This window comes from Sciurus vulgaris, assembly GCF_902686455.1.
Source record: "Sciurus vulgaris genome assembly, chromosome: 1".
NCBI classification, from domain to species: Eukaryota; Metazoa; Chordata; class Mammalia; order Rodentia; family Sciuridae; genus Sciurus; species Sciurus vulgaris.
The window spans coordinates 72,389,768-72,402,969 of record NC_136461.1 but is presented as its reverse complement, the minus strand read 5'-3'; positions in this window follow the sequence as shown (position 1 = coordinate 72,402,969).

Sequence of the window (13,202 nt, the reverse complement as noted above, 5' to 3'; positions counted from 1 at the left end):
GTATTTCAGTATCATTTTCCAAAGCAATTCCCTTTTTCATTTGCTTCCTTCCATAGGCTGGAGGGGACAGATTGCCAATGCTAAAAGAAACAGTTTTACAACCCCTCCTTACACTTGTACAAGTGGGGTCTAGCAGGACATTTTAGAATACGAGATCCTGGTATCTATTTCAATCTAGGCTTTTAGAACTTCAGCTAAAACTGAGAAGAGAAAGCCATTTACAGCAATGTATTTGAATCAATTTTGCTAATCGAAATTTTAATTACGGAAAGGGAAAAATATACCCCAAAGCAGAGCAAATCATAACAAATACTAATTTTCAATGTGCAGATCAATGACTTTTGTTTTTTATTATTTATTTATTTTTAAATCTTTTACAGACTGCATTTTGATTCATTGTACACAAATGGGGCGCATCATTTCATTTCCATTTCATCTGTGTTCATCAGGGATATTGGTCTAAAGTTTTCTTTCCTTGATGAGTCTTTGTCTGGTTTTGGTATCAGAGTGATTCTAGCCTCATAGAATGAATTTGGAAGGGTTCCCTCCTTTTCTATTTCCTGGAATACTTTGAGGAGTATTGGTATTAGTTCTTCTTTAAAGGTCTTGTAGAATTTGTCTGAGAATCCATCTGGTCCTTTTCTTGGTTGGTAGGCTTTTGATGGTTTCTTCTATTTTGGTGCTTGGAATCGATCTGTTTAAATTGTGTACATCTTCCTGATTCAGTTTGGGAGGATCATATATCTCTAAAAATTTGTCAATGTCTTCAATATTTTCTATTTTGTTGGAGTATAGATTTTCAAAGTAGCTTCTAATTATGTTTATGTATTTCAATGGTGTCTGTCGCGATCTTTCCTTTTTCATCACAAATTCTAGTAATTTGAGTTTTCTCTCTCCTTTTCTTCATTAGTGTGGCTAGGGATTTATCAATTTTGTTTACTTTTTCAAAGAACCAACTTTTTGTTTTGTCAGTTTTTGAATTGTTTCTCTTGTTTCAATTTCATTGATTTCAACTCTGATTTTAATTATTTCCTGCTTTCTACTATTTTTAGTGTTGATCTGTTCTTTCTCTAGGGCTTTGAGATGTAATGTTAGGTCATTTAGTTGTTGACTTTTTATTTTTTTAATGTATGAGCTCAATGCAATGAACTATCCTCTTAGTACTGCTTTCAGAGTATCCCAAAGATTTTGATGTGTTGTGTCGTTGTTCGCATTTACCTCTAAGAATTTTTTTTTTTATTTCTTCTCTGATGTCTTCTGTTATCATTGCACCATTCAATAGCATATTATTTAGTCTCCAGGTGTATGAATAGTTTTTGTTTATTTTATTGTTGATTTCTAATTGCATTCCATTATGGTCTGATAGGATACAAGGTAGTATCTCTATTTTTTTGTATTTACTAATGGCTTCTTTGTGGCATAACATATGGTCTATTTTGGAGAAGGATCCACCAGCTGCTGAGAAGAAAGTATATTCACTCGATGATGGATGAAATATTCTGTAAATGTCCATTAAGTCTATATCATTGATTGTATTATTTAGTTCATTAGTTTCTTTTTTCAGTTTTTGTTTGGAGGATCTATCCAGTAGTGGTGAGAGTGGTGTGTTAAAGTCCCCCACTATTATTGTGTTTTGGTCTATTCGATTCTTAAAATAGAGAAGGGTTTGTTTGATGTACATAGATACTCTGTTGTTTGGGGCATAAATATTTAAAATCCTTATGTCTTGCTGTTTTCTGCTTCTCTTAAGCAGTATGAAATGTCCTTCTTTATCCCTTCTGACTAACTTAGGTTTGAAGTTCACTTTATCTGATATGAGAATGGAGATCCCTGCTTTTTTATTGGGTTCATGTGCATGGTATGTTTTTCCCCATCCTTTCACCTTTAGTCTATGGGTGTCTTTTTCTATGAGATGTGTCTCTTGAAGGCAGCATGTTGTTGGGTCTTTCTTTTTAATCCAATCTGCCAGTCTATGTCTTTTGATTATTGAGTTTAGGCCATTAACATTCAGGGTTATTATTGTGATATGATTTGTATTCCTGGTCATTTTGGCTTATTTTTGGTTTTTAATTGGACTTGGTTTCTCCTTTGATTGGCTTTTCCTTTAGGGTAGTTCCTCCCTTTGCTGACTTGTATTGTTGTTTTTCACTTCCTCCTCACGAAATATTTCTCTGAGACTGTTCTGCAGTGCAAGCTTTCTATTTGTAAATTCTTTTAACTTTTATTTATTGCGGAAATATTTTATTTCATCATCAAATCTGAAGGTTAGTTTTCCTGGGTATAGGATTCTTGGTTGACATATGTGTTCTTTCAGAACTTGAAATGTATTGTTCTAGGTCCTTCTTGCTTTAGGAGTCTGGGCTGAGAAATTTGCTGATATCTGTATTGGTTTCCCTTTATATGTAATCTGACAATTTTCTCTCACAGCCTTTAAAATCCTATCTTTATCTTGTATGTGAGATATTTTCATTATAATGTGTCTTGGTGTTAATCTGTTGTAATTTTGTGCACCTGGTGTTCTGTAAGCCTCTTGTATTTGATTATCCATTTCATTTTTCAGGTTTGGGAAATTTTCTGATATTCTTTCATTGAACAGGTTGTTTATTCCTTTGGTTTGTATCTCTGTGCCTTCCTCAATCCCAATAATTCTTAAATTTGGTCTTTTCATGATATCCCATAATTCTTGGAGGTTCCATTCATGACTTCTTAATATCTTCTCAGTTTGTTCAACTTTACTTTCAAGATTAAATATTTTGTCTTCATTGTCTGAGATTCTGTTTTCCACAAGATCTATTCTGTTGGTGATGCTTTCTATTGAGTTTTTAATTTGGTTTATTGTTTCTTTCATTTCAAGTATTTCTTTCTTTTTTTTTTTTTTCAGAATCTCTGTCTCTTTATTGAAGTGTTCTTTTGCTTCCTGCATTTGCTCTTTTAACTGTTTACTGGAATAGTCCTGCATTGCCTACATTTGCCCTCTTATCTCGTCTTTTGCTTCATGGATCATTTTAATTATGCAGATTCTGAATTCTTTTTCTGTCATCTCTACTGCCATGCTGTCATTGGAGTCTATCAAAATAGCATAAGTGTTAGGGACACTTTCTTCCCCTGTTTTTTCATATTGTTTCTGTATATTCCCCTCTAGTAGTGAAGATTAGAGGTGCTGAAGTTTTCCACCTGCAGGCTTATTGTGACCCTGCATTTTTCCACTACCTCTCCTTTGAAGGGGAGATCAACAATAGCACCCAATACAGAGAAAATGGAGCCCTGAACAAGATAGCCCACATAAAGACTTTAACATTATCATAATGAACAGGATGAGTTCAATTATTATTTACAGTATTTCTAGATGTGAACAAAGAGGATGGGGAAGGGTGTAGGATGTAAGTGAGTAAATAGAGGTACCTGTAAGAGGGCCTCCAGTCTCCTGTAGTTGTCTTCAGGAAGGGAGCCGCCCTTCCAATGTTGACTGCCACGCCCTCAGGAATAATTCAAAATGCCTGCACCAGCCTCCAAAGAAGCCCCCCAACACCAGAGGGTGTGCTGAGTCAGCACAGGGGGCAGGCACAGTGTCCCCCTGTGGTTGCAGGGAGCAGGCGGGCTCAGCAAACTGCGTCCATCTGCAGTGAGGGGGCGGTCCTCAATGACTTTTAAAAATCATATTTACATCACCCCCAGAAGTTGCTTGTGCTTTTCAGTGATTTGCTGGTGGTCTGATTTCTATCGCCATTCCTTAGTTTCTTTTGCTACAGAATGTCATACAAATGGCACGGAATCAAACACTATAAACTCTGTGTCTGGCCTCTTTCATTCAACTTAAAGTTTTTGATATTCATTCTGGCCATCTCATTATTAGTTTATCCCCCCAATTTGGTATTCCATTGCTTAGATTTATAACAATTTGTTTTTTAATTCACCTGTTGATGACATTTGTGTTGTTTCCAGTTTTTAGTTATTACAAATAAAACTGCCATGAATACTGCTGTACAAGTCTTTTTGTAGACCCACATTTTCACTTCTCTTGAGTGAAACACTACAAGTGAAAATACTGAGACATACAGTAGGTAAATGTTTTAATTTATAAGAAACTGCCAAGCGGGTTTTCAAAGTGGTTGTATCATTTTATATTTTCACTGGCAATGAATGAGACTCCCAGTTGACTTGCATTTTGTTAGCATTTGACATTCTTAACCTTTTAAGTTTTAGTCATTATAACGTGTTAGGGGGTATCTCATGGCAGTTAGTCAGGCACAATATTTTTTTATGAAGTGTCCAAGTATTTTTCTCACTTTAAAATTAGACAGTCTTGAAGGTAAAGGATGGGAAAAAACATATCATTCACATGGATCTTGTAAACAAGTAGAGATTTCTATCCTCATATCAGATAAAGTGAACTTCAAGCCACAGTTAATCAGAAGGGACAAAGAAGGACATTTCATACTGCTTAAGGGAATTACACATCAAGAAGACATAATCATAAATATTTATGCCCCAAACAATGGAGTATCTATAAACATCAAACAAGAATCAAATAGATCACAACACAGTAATACTGGGTGACTAACACACCTCTCTCACCACTGGATAGATCCTTCAAACAAAAACTGAATAAAGAAGCTATAGAATTAAAATATAAAATTAATAATTTAGACTTAAAAGACATATGTAGAATCAATGACTGAATACACTTTCTTCTCAGAAGCACATAGATCCTTCTTTAAAAAAAACACCATATCTTAAGCCACAAAGCAACTCTTAGCAAGTATAAAAAAATAGCTACCCTGCATTCTATCAGATCATAATGGAATAAAATTAGAAATCAATAATAAAATTAAAAATAGAAGCTACTCAAACACCTGGAGACTAAATAATATGCTATTGAATGATGAATTGATAGTAGAAGAAATCAGGAAGGAAATTAAAAAAGTCACTTAGAGGTAAATGTGAATAATGATATACCATATCAAAACTCTGGGACACTGTGAAGGCAGTGCTAAGAGGAGAGTTCATTGCAATGAGCTCATTCATTAAAAGAATAGAAAGTCAACAAAGAAATAACCTAATATTACATCTCAAAGCCCCAGAAAAAGAAGAACAGATTAACACCCAAGTAGTAGAAGATAGAAAATAATTAAAATCCGAGCTGAAATCAATGAAATTGAAACAAAAGAAACAATCCAAAAAATCAACAAAACAAAAAGCTGATTCTTTGAAAAAAATCAATAAAATTGATTAAACCATTAATTGATAAAAACTATTAGCTGAATTAACAAAGAGAGAGAGAAAACTCAAATTACTAAAATTCATGAAAAGGGAAATATCATAGCCAACACTACTGAAATAATGCTAATATTGATAATCAGAACCAATTTTGAAAATTTATACTCTAATAAAATAGAAAATCTTGAAGACATTGACAAATTTCTAGAGACATATGACCTACCCAAATTGAATCAGGAGGACATAGCGAATTTAAATAGATCAATCTCAAGCAATGAAATTGAAAAGACCATCAAACGCCTACCAACCAAGAAAGTCCAGGACTAGACAGATTTTCAGCTGAGTTCTACCAGACCTTGAAAGAAGAACTAACACCAATCTTCCTCAAATTATTCGATGAAATAGAAAAGGAGGGAACCCTTCCAAACTCATTCTATGAAGCCAGTATCACCCCAATACCAAAACCAAACAAAGACACATCAAGGAAAGAAAACTTCTGACCAATATCCCTAATTAATATAAATGCAAAAATTTTAATAAAATATTAGCAAATCACATAAAAAACATATTAACCATGATCAAGTGGGGTTTATCCCAGGGATGCAAAGTTAGTTCAACATACAGAAATCAATAAAAGTAATCTATTACATCAATAGACTGAAAGATAAGAATCATATGACAAAATACAGTATTCGTTTATGTTCAAAACACTAGAAAAACTAGGGGTAGTAGGAACATACCTCAATATTGTAAAAGCTATATATGCTAAACCCAAGGCCAACATCATTCCAAATGGAGAAAACTTGAAAACATTCCCTCTAAGAACTGAAACATGACAAGGATGCCCTCTTTTGCCACTTTTATTTGACATCATCCTTGAAACTCTACCCAGTGCAATTAGAATAAAGAAATTAAAGGGAAACAAATAGAAAAGGAAGAACTCTAACTCTCCCTATTTGCTGATGACATGATAGTATATTTATAAGATCCAAAAAACTCCACAAGAAAACATCTAGAACTCATACATGAATTCAGCAGAGTAACAGGATATAAAATCAGCACCCATAAATCAAATGCATTTCTACACATCAGGGATGAATCCTCTGAAAGAGAAATTAGGAAAACTACTCCATTCATAATAGCCTCAAAAAAAAAAAATACTTGGGACTCAATCCAACAAAAGAGGTGAAAGATCTCTATAATGAAAACTATACAACACTAAAGAAAGAAATTGAAGAAGACCCTACAAGATGGAAAGATCTCCCATGTTCTTGGATAGGCAGAATTAATAGTCAAAATGGTCATATTACCAAAAGCACCATACAGATTTAATGCAATTTCTATTTAGGTTCTAATGACATTCCTCATAGAAATAGAAAAGGCATTCATGAAATTAATTTGGAAAAATAAGAGGCCTAGAGTAGCTAAGGCAGTCCTCAGCAAGAAACGTTAAGCAGGAGGATCACAATAGCAGACCTTAAATTATTCCAGAGCTATAGTAACCAAAATGGCATGGTACTGGCACCAAAACAGACATGAAAACCAATGGAACAGAACAGAAGACACAGAGACAAACCCACATAAATACAGTTACTCATACTAGAGAAAGGTGGCATAAACATACATTGGAGAAAAAATAGCCTCTTCAACAAATGGTGCTGGGAAAACTGGAAACCCATATAGAATAAAATGAAATTTGACTCCTATCTCTCACCCTGCACAAAACTCAACTCAAAGTGGATCAAGAACCTAGGCATTAGACCAAAGAATCTGCACCTATTAGAAGAAAAAGTAGGCCCAAATCTCTGTCATGTAAGCTTAGGAACCGAATTCCTCAACAAGACACCTAAAGCGCAAGAAGTAAAATCAAGATTCAATAAATGGAATTATATCAAACTAAAAAGCTTCTTCAAAGGAAGCGATCAAGACCATAAACTGAGAGCTTACAGAATGTGAGAATATCTTGCCACCTACACCTTAGATAGAGCATTAATCTCTAGGACATATAAAGAATTAAAAAAACTTAACACCAAAAAACCAAATAACCCAATCAAAAAATGGGCAAAGGAACTGAACATACATTTCACAGAAGAAATATGAATGGTTAACAAATACATGAACATCACTAGCAATTACAGAAATGCCAATTAAAACTACACTGAGAGTCCATCTCACTCCAGTCAGAATGACAATGATCAAAAATACAAGTAACAATAAATGTTGGTGAGGATGCAAGAAAAAAAGTATGCTCACACATTACTGGTGGAACTGAAAATTGGTGCAACCACTCTGGAGAGCAATATGGAGATTTCTCAGAAAACTTGAACTGGAACAACCTTTTGACACAGTTATCCAACTCCCTGGCATTTACCTAAAGAATTTTAAATCATCATACTATAGTGACACAACCACATCACTGATCATAGCAGCTCAGTTCACGTAGCCAACCTATGGAACCCATCACTGGCTCTTTGCGGTTCCAAAATCCATGGATATTTGTCACCGCCTGCAGCAACAACTTGCATGGGTCTTATGGGTGGTGGAGTGGAAACTGAGGCACTTCTATCTTTCTCTTTAGTGCACTGCTTTCTTGCTTGTTTATAGAGGATAGAGGAAATGAGGTTTATTTGCTTTGAGAGGAGAGAGAGAGACTTTGCTTAAGAGAGAGAAAGAGACTTTGCTTAAGAGAGACTTTGAGAGAAGGACAGGCTTTGCTTAGAGCTTAGAGGAAGAGACTTAGCTACGCCTTAAAGTCCTGCATCCTGTGATGTCTACCTAAGGTGCCCTAGTGATGCGTCTCAGTTCTCCGTTCTGCGATCTGCCTTCCTCCGCTGCCCCTACTCGCTGCTGTGTTTTTTCTTCTGGCTTTTCTGCTAATGGCTGCTGTTGCGTATGTCCCTACTAGCTACTGCCTTGTGTTTTTCCCTCTGGCTGCTAATGGCTGCTGTGGCGTGTCTTCTCTGGCTACTGCCCCGCCGCCTGTCTTCTGCTACTGCTTTTCTGCTAATGGCTGCTGTCCATGTCTCTGTCTTGCTCCGCCTACGCTTATATTACCTCCAGGAGGCGGAGAGCAGGGCCACGCCTCTTATGCAAAGATTAGGCTAGACGCTCGGAGCAGGCAATTAGTGCTCGAGAACACACGCGCATACATTGTGTGCGTGGACGAGAAAATCACCTGAGTGTGCTTATGTCAATTAACCTCCTCGCTGCCGATGTGATCAGGCGCCATCCCGGCGCCACCAACATGGCACAGCCCCCAACAGGAACCAACATAGGTGCCCTTCAATAGATGAATGGATAAAGAAAATGTGGTACATATACACAAAGGAATATTACCCAGGCATAAATAAGAATGAAATTATGGCATTTGCAGGTAAATGGATGGAGCTGGTGAATATAAGCTAAGTGAAATAAGCCAATCCCCAAAAACCAAAGGCCAAATGTTTTCTCTGATATGTGGATGCTGATTCATAATCGGGGCAGGGGGAGGCAAGGGAAGAATGGAGGAACTTTATATTGGGCAGAGGAGAGTGAGGGGATGGGAGTGGATATGGGGATGGGAAAGATGTTGGAACGAGATGACAGTATTATCTTACATCTGTATATGATTGCAGAAATGGTGTGACTGTGTTGTGTACAACAAGAGAAATGAAAAGTTGTGCTCCATATGGATACACAGAGTCAAAATGCATTCTGCTGTCTCTAAAACTAATTAGAACAACAACAAAAAAAAGGTTGAATATTTTCTCTGATATACAGATGCTTATTCAAAATAGGTGGTGGGAGGGGTGGGGAGGAGGGAGGAGTGAAGGTTCACTGATTGGACAGGGGGGAATGGGTAACAGAGGGGGATGGGAATGGGAAAGACAGTAGAATGAACCAGATATAACTTTCCTATGTTCATATATGGATACACAACAGTATATTGTGCATATGGTTGTGTAACTCCACATCACATATACAAGAATGGAAGTTATAGTCCATGTATGATATGTCAAAATACATTTTACTGTCATGTGTAACTAAAAAGAAAAAAAATTGGATAGTCTTTTTATTATTTATTTGTAAGAGATCTTTTGCATGAGGGGTATGAGTCCAAACACACGTACATCATCTTTCCCCTGGTTTATGTATTGTATTTTCATTTGCTTAATGATATTTTTCAGAGAAAATAACAATTGTTTTGAATTCCAATTTATTACTTATTTTCTGAGAACACTGTTTTTTTCTAACAAATATTTGACTCATTTTAGTCTCCTATATTTTCTTCTAGAAGGAAATCTCAGCTTCTGTGAATAGATTTATGATTCACTTCAAAGCAATTTTCAGGTGGAATGAGACTGATATCATTACCCTACATACATGTATGATTACACAAATGGTGTGAATCTACATTGTGCACAATAGAAACAAAAAGATGTACCCCATTTGTGTACAATGAATCAAAACGCAGTCTTTAAAATAAAAAAAATTATTATTATTATTATTTTTTTTTGCAGTGCTGGGGATTGAACCCAGGGCCTTGTGCTTGCGAGGCAAGCACTCTACCAACTGAGCTATCTCCCCAGCCCTAAAAAATAATTAAAAAAATTTTTTTTTCAGTATGAGGTGGCAGTTCATCCCCACAACCCCTGCATGTAGATATTTAATTGTTCTGGCACCATTTGTTCAAATGCTTTGTTTTCTCTGTTGAATTACCTTGGCTCCTTTGCTGAAAATCAGTTGACCGTTTATTAGAGGCCAATTTCTGGCCTCTGTTCTATTCCATTGATCTACTTATCTAATCCTGCATTAATATCACTCTATCTTGGTTACTGTAATTTTTTAACCTGGAAATCAGGTGGAATAAATCCTTGAACCTTGATCTTTTTTTTTTTTTTTTTTTTTTTTTGGGTGCTGGGGATCGAACCCAGGGCCTTGTGCTTACAAGGAAAGCACTCTACCGACTGAGCTATGTCCCCAGCCCCTTTGATCTTCTTTTTAGCATCTGTTTTGACTTTCTCATTTATGTTTAGAACCAGCCTGACACTTTCTACAAAAAGGCCTGGTGGTATTGTGATGAGGATAACATTGATTTTAGAGATTGTAGTAGGAGAATTAAAATCTCGACACATTAACCATTGTATTGGTTCTTATCTATTCTAATCCAAAAGTCTTTCCATTTCATTAAATTGCTTTTTTGCACAGCTAGACTTTCCTGTGCAATGTTAAGTAGAAGTGTGAAAATGAACATTCTTGCTTTATTCCTGATCTCAAGGTAAAGTGTTCAAAGTTTTGATATTAAGTATGATGTTAGCTGTTAGTTTTTCATAAATGCCCTTCATCAGATTGAAGAAATTCCCATTTATTTCTAGTTTACTAAGAATTTTTAAATTTTATTTTTGTCATAAATGGGCATTAACTTTTGTCAAGTGCATTTTCTGCATGAATTGAAATGATATAATTTTTCTTCTTATTCTGTTAATATGATGAATTAGTTTGATTTTTCAAATATTGAACTAAGCTTGCGTTCAAAATATGTCTTTCTTGGTAATGCTATATTACCAGTATGTATGAGATTTTACTTGCTATTTTTTGAGGATTACTTTTATAAGTTCATGAATGATATTGTCTGTAATTTTCTTTCTTTTTGGGGGGGGTAATTTTCTTTTTATAATCTTCTCGTCAGGTTCTGCTATGAAAGCTGTGTGTGTCTTATAAAATAGATAGAAATGTTTTCTCTCCTCTAATATCTCAGAAAGTTCCTGTAAGATGAATATTTCTTCCTGAAATATTTGATAGATCCATGCATGGTGGCTCATGCCTGCAATCCTAGCTACTCTAGAGCCTGAGGCAGTAGGATTGCGTGAGCCCAAGAATTCAAGGCCAAACTGGGCAACATAGTGAGACTGTCTCAAAACAAAACAAACATATAAACAAAACTTGATGGAATTCACCAGTGAAGACATCTGGACCTGGATTTTTGCTTGTGAAAAGATTTTAAATTACATACTCAATTTCTCTGGTAGGTAGGATTTTAGTCAGATATTTTATTGCTACTTCTGTCTGTTTAGGTAAGTCATGTTTTTAAAGGAATGTCATTTTAGTCTAAGTTGTCATATTTATTTGTATAAATATATATTTGTATAATATTATCTTGCTATCTTTTGATGTGTATGTAATCTATAGTGATGTCCCTCTCACTTTTGATACTGGAAATTCATATTTTTTTCTTCCTTATCTTGACCAATCTATGGACATACCACATTTTATTAATCTTCTCAACTGAACAGTTTTTGAGGTTTCAATTTTCTGTTGTTTTCTATTTCACTGGTTTCCATTTTTGTCTTTATGATTTATTTTTTTACTTATTTTTTAAAAAATTTTTTCTAGTTTTTTAAAGTGAAAGCTTCAGATAACTGATTTTAAGCTTCATTTCTAACATAAGTATTTAAAAATATAAATATTCTTTTATTAATTGAGGCACTGGGGATTGAACCAAGGCTTTGTACATGCTAAGCAAACATTCTACCACTGAGCTACAACCTCAATCATTTTTTAAATTTTATTTTGAGACAGAATCTTGCTAAGTTGACCAGGACGGCCTCAAATTTGTGATCCTCCTGTTTGAGCCTCCTGAATAGCTTATAAACATCTTTTTAAGCACTGCTTTGGTAATAGGTAGTGTTTTCATTATTATACAGTTCAAATATTTTCTAAATTCTCTTGTGATTTCTTTGTTGATCTGTGGGTTATTTATATGTGTGTTGCTTAACTTCCAAGTATTTGGGGTATTTTCTAGATTTTATTTATTTATTTACTTTTGTTGTTGTTATTGGCTTCAATTTTACCACCATTTTGGCCAGAGAACAATTTCAGTTCTCTTAGACTCACTAAAACTCATGTCGTGATTTAGAATATGGCCTATCTTGGTGAATGTTGCACATACACTTAAAAACAAGTGTATTTTATAATTGATGGGCATAATGTTTCATAAATTCCAATTGTGTTAAATTGGTTGATAGCATTGTCAAGATATTCTATAATTTTATTTTTGTCTGCCTGTCCTATCAATTATTGAAAAATGTTGAAATCTCCAATCATGATTATAGATTTGTTTATTTCTCCCGTTAGCTGTGTTAATTTTTATTTCATGTAATTTGAAGGTCTGTTGTTTGATGGGTTGATCGTTTTACCATCATAAAATCGCACTTTCTTCTAGTAATAAATTCATTTTTAAAGTTATAGTATACCATCTCTTTTTCTTTGTCACTGCTTTTGGAGGTAGGTACTATTACTTGTGGTTTTGGAGACTGAATGAAACTCACTGAAGTCATTTAACTGGTAAATACCGTAGAAGGTACTAAAGTTTTTGAACTTGACAGTAAGTCTTAGAAGTGAGGTACTTTAATTAATACAATCATCTATGATACAGTCTTCCAACATATCTTATTTTTATTCTTTTGGTTTTCATAACTTTTTTATCTACATGTTTATTACCACACATGGGTCTTCTCTTTACTAACTTTTGTATTTTTTCCCCTCGTTGTTTGTCTCCACTATATCTGTACCATCACAGTACAACATAATCAAAATTAACCATGTCCACAAGTCATGAAGATGAAACTAAGATTTGTGTCTCTTAGAAAATCTTGTCTTACAACAAAATAATTTAAAATGACATATGTTTTTGTTGTTGTTGGTAAGTAAAATATTAATGGCTGCACAAATTTAAAATCAAGTGTATAATTATCACAGTGTGCTTCCTTCATAATATTATAGAATCCTATTTTATTGTGAATTATTTTTTATTTCAAACTTTATTACATTAAAGAGAATACTAAAAACTACTTAGCTCTTGATCTTCCACTTTAAATGAATCAATCCTCAATTTTAAATGGACTAAAAGTTAACAGCTCAGACTGTTTTTATAGTGCATTCATATCTTAGTCTACTGTGTTATTATTCAAATTACAAAAAAACATTAAATATTAATCTGGCCAGTA